This window comes from Labrus mixtus, chromosome 8, assembly GCF_963584025.1.
Source record: "Labrus mixtus chromosome 8, fLabMix1.1, whole genome shotgun sequence".
Taxonomy (NCBI): Eukaryota; Metazoa; Chordata; class Actinopteri; order Labriformes; family Labridae; genus Labrus; species Labrus mixtus.
The window spans coordinates 28,622,276-28,634,404 of record NC_083619.1 but is presented as its reverse complement, the minus strand read 5'-3'; the positions used below and the strand labels follow the sequence as shown (position 1 = coordinate 28,634,404).

Genomic DNA, 12,129 nt, shown 5'->3' with positions numbered 1-12,129 from the left:
CGTCTGCTGCGGCCGCTCCTCTGTTCTGCCAGTGTGAGGTGTAGAGGATGGCTGGCATTGTCCGTGATGGCCTGCAGTTTACTTTGTGTGCGTCTCTCCACCACCACCTTCAGCTGATCCAGACTCCTCCCGAGCACCGAAGCAGCCTTTTTGACCAGTTTGTCCAGCCGTCTGATGTTCTTGTCTGCTATGTTGCCTCCCCAGCAGACGGCAGCGTAGAAGAGGACACTCGCCACAACTGAGTGGTAAAACATCTGCAGCATTTCACTGCAGACATCGAAGGACCTGAGCCTCCTAAGGAAAAATAGTCGGCTCTGTCCCTTCCTGTAGAGGGCATCTGTGTTCACGGACCAGTCCAGTTTATTGTCTAGGTGCACCCCTAAGTATTTGTAGGTTTCCACAATCTCGATGTCATTCCCCTGGATGTTGACTGGGTTAGGTGGGGGCTTCGACCTGCGAAAGTCGACCACCATCTCCTTGGTTTTGGAGGTATTCAAAAGGAGACCGTTCTTCTCGCTCCAATCAGTGAAAGCTTTAACCAGATCCCTGTACTCCCCCTCCTGACCCTTCCTCACACACGCCACAATAGCTGTGTCGTCAGAGTATTTTTGAATGTGGCAGGACTCAGTGTTGTGTTTGAAGTCCGCTGTGTACAGAGTAAAGAGGAATGGAGCAAGAACAGTCCCCTGTGGAGCGCCTGTGTTGCTCACCACTGTTCCGGAGACACATTTCCCCAGTCGGACGAACTGTGGTCTTCCTGTCAGGTAATCCGTGATCCATGAGGTAAAGGAGGGCTCAACACCCATCTTTTCGAGCTTTCCTCTGAGTGCTGATGGTTGAATGGTGTTAAAAGCGCTCGAGAAGTCGAAGAACATTATCCTCATATAACCCCCCGGCTCATCCAAGTGAGAATAAGCCCGGTGGAGCAAGAAAAGGACAGCATCGTCCACTCCAATGTTTTGCTGGTAACCAAACTGTAGGGGGTCAAGTGCATGTACAGTCTGTGGTCTCAGGTGGCGGAGAACCAGCCTCTCCAGTGTCTTCATGATGTGCGATGTGAGGGCCACCGGTCTGTAGTCATTCAGCTCAGCCGGGCGCCCGGCCTTGGGTACCGGAACAAGACATGATGTTTTCCACAGAACCGGGACCCTCCCTGTCTGCAGGCTCAGATTGAAGATCCTCCGGAGGGGCTCAGCCAGTTGAGCTGCACAGACCTTTAACAGTCTCGGACACACACCATCCGGGCCAGCAGCTTTCCCTGGGCGCAGCCTCCCTAGCTCGTTCCTCACCTCGTCTGCTGTGAAGGAGAGGGGGGGCCCAGGTGAGAGAGGAGGTGCAGCCACAGTGGGACTGCCACGGTGTTGGTGTAGGGGAGAAGGTGGGGGAGAAGGTGGAGGGGGGGAAACCGCAGCTAAAGCGATGGGGGAGGAGATGGGCAAGGCTGTGCTGGCAGGGGCAGGGTCGACACCAGCTGCCGTGTCAAACCTGTTGTAGAAGTGATTGAACGCATCAGCCCTGTCCACACCACCCGCTGTTACCTGACAGTTCTTCTGCTTGTAGCCGGTGATGATCTTCATACCCCTCCACACCTCTCTAGTGTTGTTATGCTGCAGCTTTCTCTCCACTTTCCTTTTGTAGTCCATCTTGGCCTGCTTTAAACTCCTCTTTAGTTCATGTTGCACTTCCTTGCGCTTCTCCCTGTCTCCATTCCTGAAGGCCTCCTTTTTCTGGTTTAGGAGTGTCTTAATGTCACTGGTGATCCAGGGTTTATTGTTTGAAAAACAATGTACAGTCCTCGTTGGCATGACAGTGTCCCTACAAAAGATAATGTAGTCTGTAGTACAGTCAACCATTCTATCAATGTCGGTGTCCGAGTTATTATCATTTACCTGTGACTCCAGCAGTACATCCCAATCCGTGCACTCAAAGCAGGCCCTCAAAGACTCACTGGCCTCTGGTGACCACTTCCTGAATGTGCGGGTAGTTGCAGGCTGCCTTCGTACGCAGGGTTTATAGGAAGGCTGAAGAAAGACCAGGTTGTGATCTGATCTGCCAAGTGGTGGAAAGGATGAGACACTGTATGCCTCCTTGGCATTTGCATACAGCAGATCAAGTGTCCTGTTTTCTCTTGTAGGACAGTCAACGTACTGTGCAAAGCCGGTCAGATGGGAGGTGAGGCTGACATGATTAAAATCTCCTGATATCACGATGAATGCTTCAGGGTGCTGGGTCTGTACTCTCGCGAAATTCTCGTGAATGACGTCACAGGCTACTGCCGGCCCAGCGCGCGGTGGAACGTAAACAACAATGGCGACGATGTGAGAAAACTCCCTCGGTACATAGTATGGTCTGATACCGACCGCCAACAGTTCAACATCCTGACAGCAGATCTTCTCTTTTACAGTGATGTGACCGGGGTTGCACCATTTAGTGTTCACATACAGAATCAGTCCCCCACCTTTGCTCTTTCCACTCATCCTGGTGTCTCTGTCCGCCCGTACAGCAGTGAAGCCGGGTAGCTCAACACAGGAGTCCGGGATGTTGTTATTCAGCCAGCTCTCCGTAAAACACATAAGACTACATTCCCGGTATGCCCGCTGGTTCTTCACCAGTGCCTCCAGCTCATCACATTTGTTAGACAGAGAGTTGACATTCCCCATGATAATCGATGGTAAAACCGGCTTGTATCTCCTTCTCCTAGATGTTAGCTTAGCCCTTAGCTTAGCACCAGCTCTGCATCCACGATACGGCTCCTTCAGCTCAGCCGGGATAGTGTGTTTAACTCCACGCCTGGTCCATTGCAACGCAAGGAGTGCTTCCCTTGTGAATACAACTTTCACCGGAGCTGTAGTCATTGTCGGTCAAAAAAAAAGCACAAACGAAAACACGCGAAAACACACTTGATACAAACAAACTGCAAGAGCTACAGGACGTGCTGCCACTCAGTACGGCGCATGATCACCGAGATCACAAGGGTGATTAAAGGGACGGCGGTATTCTGTGGTCCTTGAGGGTGAGCGGCCCGGGTTTGAGTCTGGCCTGTGGCTCCTTTCCCGCATGTCATTCTCCCCCTGGCTTCTGACTCTGTCTCCTGTTCTGTCTCTAAAATAGTTGCATGAAAAGCCCCCAATGAATCTTAAGAACTGATGAATAAAACAGGCCAAAAACTGAATAAAGCACCATCATGTTAAAAAGCTGCCTTTCAGATGATCCTTGGTGCCTCTTTTGGGGCTGTAAGCCAAGCTACGGCCAACTATAGCTCGACTTTGTACTCTTAATGAGATCCTTTCATCTTGTTGAATCAGAGCCTTTCCTTACAACAAGGACCTGAAACTATGAGGGAGAAGTCATGTGACTCTGGATGTCCCAGGTTAAAGAGGTGAACGTAGATAAATAGACAAATCTGTGGATTACAGTCAGATACAAACCAGGAATTTAAGTGCCTGATGGAGAGACAAATAAAAACAACAGCAGTAATCCTCAGGTTTGTGATGCATTCCCCTCTGTTTGTTCTGAAGGAAGGATTGTGATTCTGATTTTCTAGCCTGTAAGTTTTGAGAGATTTGTAGCAGTGTCCTCTAGGTGACTTTGAACCGCCCCTGTATCAACCACTGCTTCCAAAAATACATCGTTACATAACCGAAAAAAACATGTGGAATGATGATATGTGTTTGCATCCTGCGGTTTTGGTCGTGGCGCCCGGTGTGATGATGGTTTGATAAAAGATGCAAAAGCGATTGATGGATTTCAGTTGACAAGGACTGAATGTAAGCAGCTCGGCTAATGAGCCCGCTGAGAGGAGAATAACATGGACGCTGCATCGATCCACTGTCACGCAGCAAAGTGTGCAGCGGGCAGGACACACACACACACACAAATAGAAGCAGCACATGCAATGTGAGTCAGACACGCAGCACACACACACACACACACACACACACACACACACACACACACACACGGAGCTGTGTTTACACGGTGCAGCTCTGAGAAATCTCAGAAAGCTTTTAACGTGTTGTGTTTCCTGGAAAGGGTTCAGCTCTGATAAGCTTGTGATGGTTGTAATGAAGGCAAGATGGGGCACCACCCTGAGCAGACCACCTCACTACGGACCAATCAGAGACTGGATATTTTTGTCAACATGCTGTAAGAACAGAGAGCCTCGTTTTCCTGTCAGGTGCACACGGCAGGGTCGACTCCTTCTCCGCGTGTGTCTTCTCAGAACTTGGTTGTCATTCTTCAGAGTGCGACTGTGATTAGAGGACAAGGTGTGAAAACTGGCAACCCGATTCAGAGCTGCTCTGAGGAAACGATTTTATAACCGAAGGGATCAAGTGGAAATATGTGAAGCTGGTCTGAGGTTTTCCTGAACTACTTTTGGCATCATTCAGCTTATCATTTTGAAGCCCACTTCTTTTTTTGTTGCTGTTAGCAGTTAGCATCTTTTAGCCTATATGACCCCACGGCACACAGACTCAATTACTGCTCGTGTAGAGGATGTTAAATCTCCTGTGAAGATAGTTTAAGTCCACTGTTTGTTTTGTTAGGAAGTAAAGGATGATGCATTCACCCAGGACACCGAGGAACGAGTCCAGTGTGAAACCAAAAAGTGTTTCTGTTGAGTTATCATTGTAACCTTCTCCATGAGGTGTTCACTAAACTTAACCCGCTTTGTGCAGGACTGAACAGCGTTGTCCTCGCTTGTCCTGCGTCCTGCAAATTAAGACGACGTCCCTGATACATTGACTCTAGTTCTCACAGTCGCCTTTCTGAAACCTGGTTTGTGTCCGATATGCTGAGTAGAACTCTAAAGAGAGATATCACTGTGGTTTGTTGTTGTTTGGATGCACTTTCAGATGGAATATGATGCAAACTAAAGAAAAGGAGACGAAGCTCGTAGTACTCGAAATCAGTCTGGGTCTCGAGATCTCTTTTCGAAGGTCTCGGAATCAAAAGCATTTTTACTCGGTCTTGCCCTGCCTTGGTCTGGTCTTGGTCTTGGTCTTGGGTCTTGGTCTTGGTCTTGGTCTTGGGTCTTGGTCTTGGTCTTGGTCTTGGTCTTGGTTTTGGTCTTGGTCTTGGTCTTGGTCTTGTCTCGGTCTCGCCCTGCCTTGGTCTTGGTCTTGGTCTTGGTCTTGGTCTTGGTCTTGGTCTCTCCCTGCCTTGGTCTTGGTCTTGTCTTGGTCTTGGTCTCTCCCTGCCTTGGTCTTGGTCTTGGTCTCTCCCTGCCTTGGTCTTGGTCTTGTCTTGGTCTTGGTCTCTCCCTGCCTTGGTCTTGGTCTTGGTCTCTCCCTGCCTTGGTCTTGGTCTTGGTCTCTCCCTGCCTTGGTGTTGGTGTTGGTCTTGCCTCTGTCTTGCCCTGCCTTGGTCTTGGTCTTGCCTCTGTCTTGCCCTGCCTTGGTCTTGGTCTCGCCCTGCCTTGGTCTTGGTCTTGGTCTTGGTCTTGGTCTTGGTCTCTCCCTGCCTTGGTCTTGGTCTTGTCTTGGTCTTGGTCTCTCCCTGCCTTGGTCTTGGTCTTGTCTCGGTCTTGGTCTCGTCCTGCCTTGGTCTTGGTCTTGGTCTCTCCCTCCCTTGGTGTTGGTGTTGGTCTTGCCTCTGTCTTGCCCTGCCTTGGTCTTGGTCTTGCCTCTGTCTTGCCCTGCCTTGGTCTTGGTCTTGGTCTCGCCCTGCCTTGGTCTTGGTCTTGGTCTTGGTCTTGGTCTTGGTCTTGGTCTTGGTCTCTCCCTGCCTTGGTCTTGGTCTTGTCTTGGTCTTGGTCTCTCCCTGCCTTGGTCTTGGTCTTGGTCTCTCCCTCCCTTGGTCTTGGTCTTGGTCTCTCCCTGCCTTGGTCTTGGTCTTGTCTTGGTCTTGGTCTCTCCCTGCCTTGGTCTTGGTCTTGGTCTCTCCCTGCCTTGGTCTTGGTCTTGTCTCGGTCTTGGTCTCGTCCTGCCTTGGTCTTGGTCTTGGTCTCTCCCTCCCTTGGTGTTGGTGTTGGTCTTGCCTCTGTCTTGCCCTGCCTTGGTCTTGGTCTTGCCTCTGTCTTGCCCTGCCTTGGTCTTGGTCTTGGTCTTGGTCTTGGTCTTGGTCTTGGTCTCGCCCTGCCTTGGTCTTGGTCTTGGTCTTGGTCTTGGTCTTGGTCTTGGTCTCTCCCTGCCTTGGTCTTGGTCTTGTCTTGGTCTTGGTCTCTCCCTGCCTTGGTCTTGGTCTTGGTCTCTCCCTCCCTTGGTCTTGGTCTTGGTCTCTCCCTGCCTTGGTCTTGGTCTTGTCTTGGTCTTGGTCTCTCCCTGCCTTGGTCTTGGTCTTGGTCTCTCCCTGCCTTGGTCTTGGTCTTGTCTCGGTCTTGGTCTCGTCCTGCCTTGGTCTTGGTCTTGGTCTCTCCCTCCCTTGGTGTTGGTGTTGGTCTTGCCTCTGTCTTGCCCTGCCTTGGTCTTAGTCTTGGTCTTATCTTGGTCTCTCCCTGCCTTGGTCTTGGTCTTGACTCGGGTCTCGACCCCTAAAAGTCCTGGTCTTGTCTCGGTCTCGGGGCACTCTGGTCTCGGGTATGTCTTGGTCTTGTTAGTGTGGTCTTGACTACAACACTAAATGCAACAACAACAAAGTTTAGGAAATAATTTGTTTTTGCCACATCAGCAAAATTTTTGTTTTTGAATTAAAATTACGACATGATGGCGCCCGCCGCTACAAGACACCGCCCGTTACAACTCTAAAATAACAGATTTCTCTGGCTTTTATGATTGTTGGAAACATTTGAGGTAATGTAAGTACTCAAGAAAAAATATATAACATAGATTTAATCAATTTTTTAATTAACTCAGATATTTTAGTGTAAAATTCTAATACAATTCTATGTACTGTACCTTTAAATGAAGGATCCAAGTCCGTACTTTATCTTATGGCAGCAGTGATATTATCAAATCAAGCCGGCTACAATCCTGCATGCATGACATCTTCTTAGTATTTTAAGTAGATGCCATGTTGAGGTCTTTCCTGAGGAACATTGTTGTGCACTGAACCACTGATGCAGCAGACATCATAATTATGAATGGATTTTAATATGCAGCCTTTAAACCGGGACTTCCTGCTCCTTCACGGCTGACTTTAATCCCACCACAAGCAATAACCTCACAAAGCACCAAAGGAACAACGTGGTGTTTTTTTTTTTTTTTTTTTTTTTTTTTTAGTGAACACCAGTCAAGTCAGATTTGAAGATAGAAGTTGTCAGAGAGCGGCTGGAGGGCTTCAGCTCTCGGCTATGTTCAAGCTGCGCTAATGACTTCCAAAGCTAATCTGACACTGAGTCCGCTGCTGGCTCTCAGCTGTCCAAGCAGGGACGATGTCCAGTGGAGCAAACACACACTCTACGGCATCCTGATAAACTCCACACTGCAAAAAAAAAAAAGAAAAGAAAAAGGTCTGCCTGTGCAAGTCCCACACTGCTGTGAAGTGACAGCGTAAGACTTTAATGCTCAAATGTGACAAACTGATTAAAGCCTGCAGAGTCCTGAGAGTTTTGTTTCACCAAACAGAGAGGGAGAGAGAGGGAGCTACTTCCTGTTGTTTCTTATCGCTGTAGTGGCAGCCCAAAAAGGGAATCAAACAGAAAATGTTTTAAAAAAATGTGACGCCTCAAATTTCAAAAAATCTACAGAACAAGGAGCTCACACAGCGTTACATCATGAGAGAAACCGCTGAGCAATTCAACTTGAAGCAAACATTTCTGACACGCTTTTGCAAAATAAAGTCACAGATCCAGTTTCCATGTCTCCTTTAAGTCCGTACAACATCATCTGATAGCATCTGAATGATTTAAAATGAGGCATTCAGTGACTGCATTAAAAAGAAAAAACACTCTATGAGGGGCGCTGGGTAGCCTGGTGGTTATGTGGTGCGCCCCATGTAGGGGAGGCCTGCGTACAGTCCTGGTTGCAGCGGCCGTGGGTTTGAATCCAACGTCTGCCGTCAGTCTTCAGCTGTCCTGTCTAATAAAGGTAAAAAAAAAAAAAGGTCTTGGAAGCTGGACCCAAAAGCAACAGGACTTGGTTGAAGATCTTGAAGATGCTTCAACGCTCCTCCTCTGAACGGCGTCTTCAGTTTTAAGAAGTTGCCATTTACACCTGAAGGACAAAGGACGCTCCTGTTAAGATGACAAAGTGTCAAAGAAGAGGTGGTGGTCTGAGACTTCATCCATCAACAACCTAAAATACTGTTTTGAATTCTGTCCAAAAACAACCGAAGACGATGTCATTTCAAACCTGATACATGAATGTTTACTGCCTAAACGATGTTCATAAAAGACGAGGAATCACAGCTTGATTCTGTGTTATAAAACGATCTTTTGTTGTTTTAATGATTGATCTGCTCTAAAAGACAGGTGTGTGCTGTAGGGTGTGTGTAGTGTGTAGTCTGTAGTGTGTAGTGTGTGCTGTAGCCATTCATCAAACATTGTGTGCAGGACTATTTGGAGGAATTACCAAAGATTGGGTTCCTAGGATTCCTCTTTTTTTTGTTGCAGTGGTATCAAAACAAGCACTGACGTTTGATTCATCATATCAAAAAGGAATACTCTGTCTGTGGTGCAGCAGAGATCTTAGACCAACCTGAGCTCGATACTGTATATCCTGAGATTTCAAATCACGTTGACTTTGCAAAAATCGACATTTCTTGCAGTGGATCCTCAGCACTAGACCCCGCAGCGCTCGGTTGTGGTGCAGCAGCAGCAGAAACATTAGCAACGCTCCACTGAAATGTTTGTCTGTCTAGACCTCAATTTGGGGATTCACTGCGCCGCTTTCCAGCACAGAGAACAGGTCAGCACGAAACACAGCCGAGCTGAGAGCTGAGAGCTGAGAGCTGAGAGCTGAGAGCCGGTGCTGCACGGGAAACACAAACACCTGCTCTCCTTCATTTTACACACCGAGCTGAAGAACTCCATCTAAATACAGCGTCACAATATTATTACCTAAAAATAGAACCTGTTTACTGAAGTGAAAACATTAGAACCCGAATGCCTTCACATTGTTAAAGGAGCAGTATGTGACTCTGACACCTAGTGTTTAAAATGGGTACTGCAGTCTAAATTCTAAACATCATAGAGAGCTGTCTCTCCCCCCCCCTCCTCTCTAGAGTCCATGCTCACACAGGTCACCATGTGGTGGACTCTGAAGCTTCAGTGTTTATCCAGCTCTGCATGGGTCTGTAAACCTTTCTGTGTTCTAACCTCTCTCCATTTTTCAAAAGCATCTCCAATATTGATCCTAGTTTGAGCACGTTTCTGCTCGTGGAGCTTATTAGAAACATGCAGAGGCTTTTTAGGTCGGGTACAATCACTTCTATCTGAACCACTTCTCTTGCCCGCTTCCATCGCTGCAACACCTGTTGACCTGATAACTGCTCTCATATCTGACAAACCAAGGGGCGTCCAAAACGGCCGTGTGGGGTCGCCTTTAAACCGTCTACCTTCTCTGGTCCAAACAAATCCAGAGCATTCAGGAGCAGAATCTAAAGTTAGAAGGAGGACATACTGGCTGCTGCATTGTTGTCAGAGAAGCCAGCACTTCAACATGTTTCCTTAATGATCAGATAGTAAGATACCTTTATCATCTCACTAATTGGACCTTTGACAATTTAAATGATGATTTATTAAATCACAGTTAAGGACCTGACTGGTCTGAAAGTTTCATACTGATTCAAATCACAAGGAGTTTGTTGACGATGTTTGACGGCCTGACATGAACGCTAAAGGTTAAACCTCCTGCTCGGGCTTTGTTTTGATTGTTTTTTATTGATGAGACGTTTCAAGTCAGCACAGATTCCTCACACTGTATGTGTACTTCACATCAGTCCAAATAAATGATATGCAAACGGACATGTAGTTCATATCGCTGCATTTTCTAGTTTATTACAAGTGGCATCAGTGTTTGTTTAACCTGATTTCACTCAGCAGCAGTACAGTGTGTGTGTGTGTGTGTGTGTGTGTGTGTGTGTGTGTGTGTGTGTGTGTGTGTGTGTGTGTGTGTGTGTGTGTGTGTGTGTGTGTGTGTGTGTGTGTGTGTGTGTGTGTGTGTGTGTGTGTGTGTGAGAGAGACTAAAGTGGTGAAACAGCATCACTGGATGGCTTTTCATTCAGTGTGACAATAATGAATGAAGATAGATGTGTTTGGAGTGAATGTAGCAGAGGATGGAGTCTCTCTCTCTCTCTCTCTCTCTCTCTCTCTCTCTCTCTCCTCTCTGTGTCTCTCGCCCCTCACCCCCCTCAGTGCCTCCTGCGTCTCGCCCTCTCTCTCTCTCTCTCTTTACTTGTGCTCGAGGTTTGAAGAGCCCCTCGACAGCTCGCAGACGGCGACATGCAGCTTCACAGAGGCGGCCTGGCTTTTATTGTTATTTATTTATTTTATTGGGAAACTGCGTTATGAGGCGGGAGAAAAACAACTTAGAGTCACGCTCATCAGCTGTTTACTACATGCTGCTGACACGTCATGTCTGTTTGAGGTGACACCGTTATAGGGGCATAGTTTATAGATTCTTTAATGAACCCCCCCAAAAAAAGAAAATACTGACCAATGTAGAGTTTACAGATAATGCAAGTTTTGTTAATGTTATGACTGTGTTTCTTCCCATCATTCAGAGTTCATAATCCAGATACAAAGACAGTTAATCATGTTTGTAAATATGATTATTGTCACCTCACATCGAGGAGGTTCCTGGTTTGAATCCCCGTCTGACAGGAGTCTCTCTGTGAGGAGTTTGCATGTTCTTCATGTGTGGTTTCTCTCCGGGTACACAGTCCAAACACATGATCGTTAGGTTAATAAATGACTCTAAATTGTCCCTAGGTGTGAGTGTGGCTGGTTGTCTGTCTCTACATGTCAGCCCTGTGATTGGCTGGTGAACAGTCCAGGGTGTAGCCCCGCCTCTCGCTCAGTGACAGCTGGGATCAACACCCCTCGCAACACCGGATGGGAAAAGCAGTGAAGATAATGGATGGATGGATTTTAAAAAAAGGTCTCATATCCTCCTCCTCTTCAGTGTAAATAAGTCTCAGAGCTCCTCAAAACATGTGTGTGAAGTTTCTTCTTCTGAATCCACTCTGATCCTGTATTTGATCAAACATGTAAACGTTTCATCCAGTGAAGTTTGGTACCTTTGAATAGAGTCGTGTTTTTGCAATTTCTAGTCTTTCTTCAAAGAGTGTTCATTAATTTATTAGAACAATGTTTATTGTTTTCTTTAATCCAGATTTAAACAAACTCAGATTTAAAGCAGCTCAGTCCAATTCTTATAAACAGTCCACACAACCAGGGGTGTACTTCTGATTCACACCATTGAGTGGTTGACATTATTCAGTAGTTTGCTGCAATTGTGTTCCTATGATGGTGAAGGGATGACCCTCCCTACTCTGTCTCTATTTGGCTCGTACACACTAACTACTACCCAGTTAGTGTGGCTCAGTTGGTAGAGTTGTTATCTCTCAACTGGAAAGTCTGGGGTTCGATCCCCAGCTCCTGCAGCCACATGTCCGATGTGTCCTTGGGCAAGACACTTAACCCCTCGTTTGCCCTTTGCCCACCTCAGCACCATGGGGGGGCAGAGCTTTCAGCTGCTCTGGAACTCCCTGTCACCTGACATTCACACCACTGACTCTCTCCCCATCTTCAAATCCAGACTCAAAACCCATCTGTTCAAGTTCTCCTCCTCACTCTAACATTTTAACTGCAACCACACTGTCCTAGATTTCATCTCTTTTATTGTATGCTGATTTTATCCATCATTGTTTTTTAAATGTTGATCTTGTGTGTCTTGAAAGGCGCTTATAAATACAATTTATTATTATTATTATTATTATTATTATTATTATTATAAGTTGCTCCAGCTGCTTCGTCGGCGGTGGATGAATGTGTATGAATGGGATTAGTTACTTCTGATGGTCTCTTTACTCAGCAGCCTCTACCATCAGTGTGTGAATGTGGAGGTGTGACCTGCGGTGTAAACACACTTTGAGTAGTCAGAAGACTAGAAAATAAATATACAAACTCTCAAGTCCATTTACTTAATATGCAAGAGGAGTCTTACATAGAGGGTTAACTTCTTGTTTCTGCTATGGAGCAGGATTGATCTGAAGTACAGTCTGATCTGCTGATGGTTAAGCCAAGT

The 12,129-nt window shown here is 46.9% G+C and overlaps 2 protein-coding genes across 2 annotated transcripts in view; both read left to right on the top strand.

Moving 5' to 3' along the window:
* Nucleotides 1–12,129, top strand: part of oc90 (otoconin 90) — a 433,801-nt gene that overhangs the window by 240,170 nt on the left and 181,502 nt on the right. The window lies entirely within an intron of this gene.
* The window catches only part of adcy8 (adenylate cyclase 8 (brain)), a 104,933-nt gene that overhangs the window by 31,592 nt on the left and 61,212 nt on the right, over nucleotides 1–12,129 (top strand). The gene's annotated exons all lie outside the window — the stretch shown is intronic.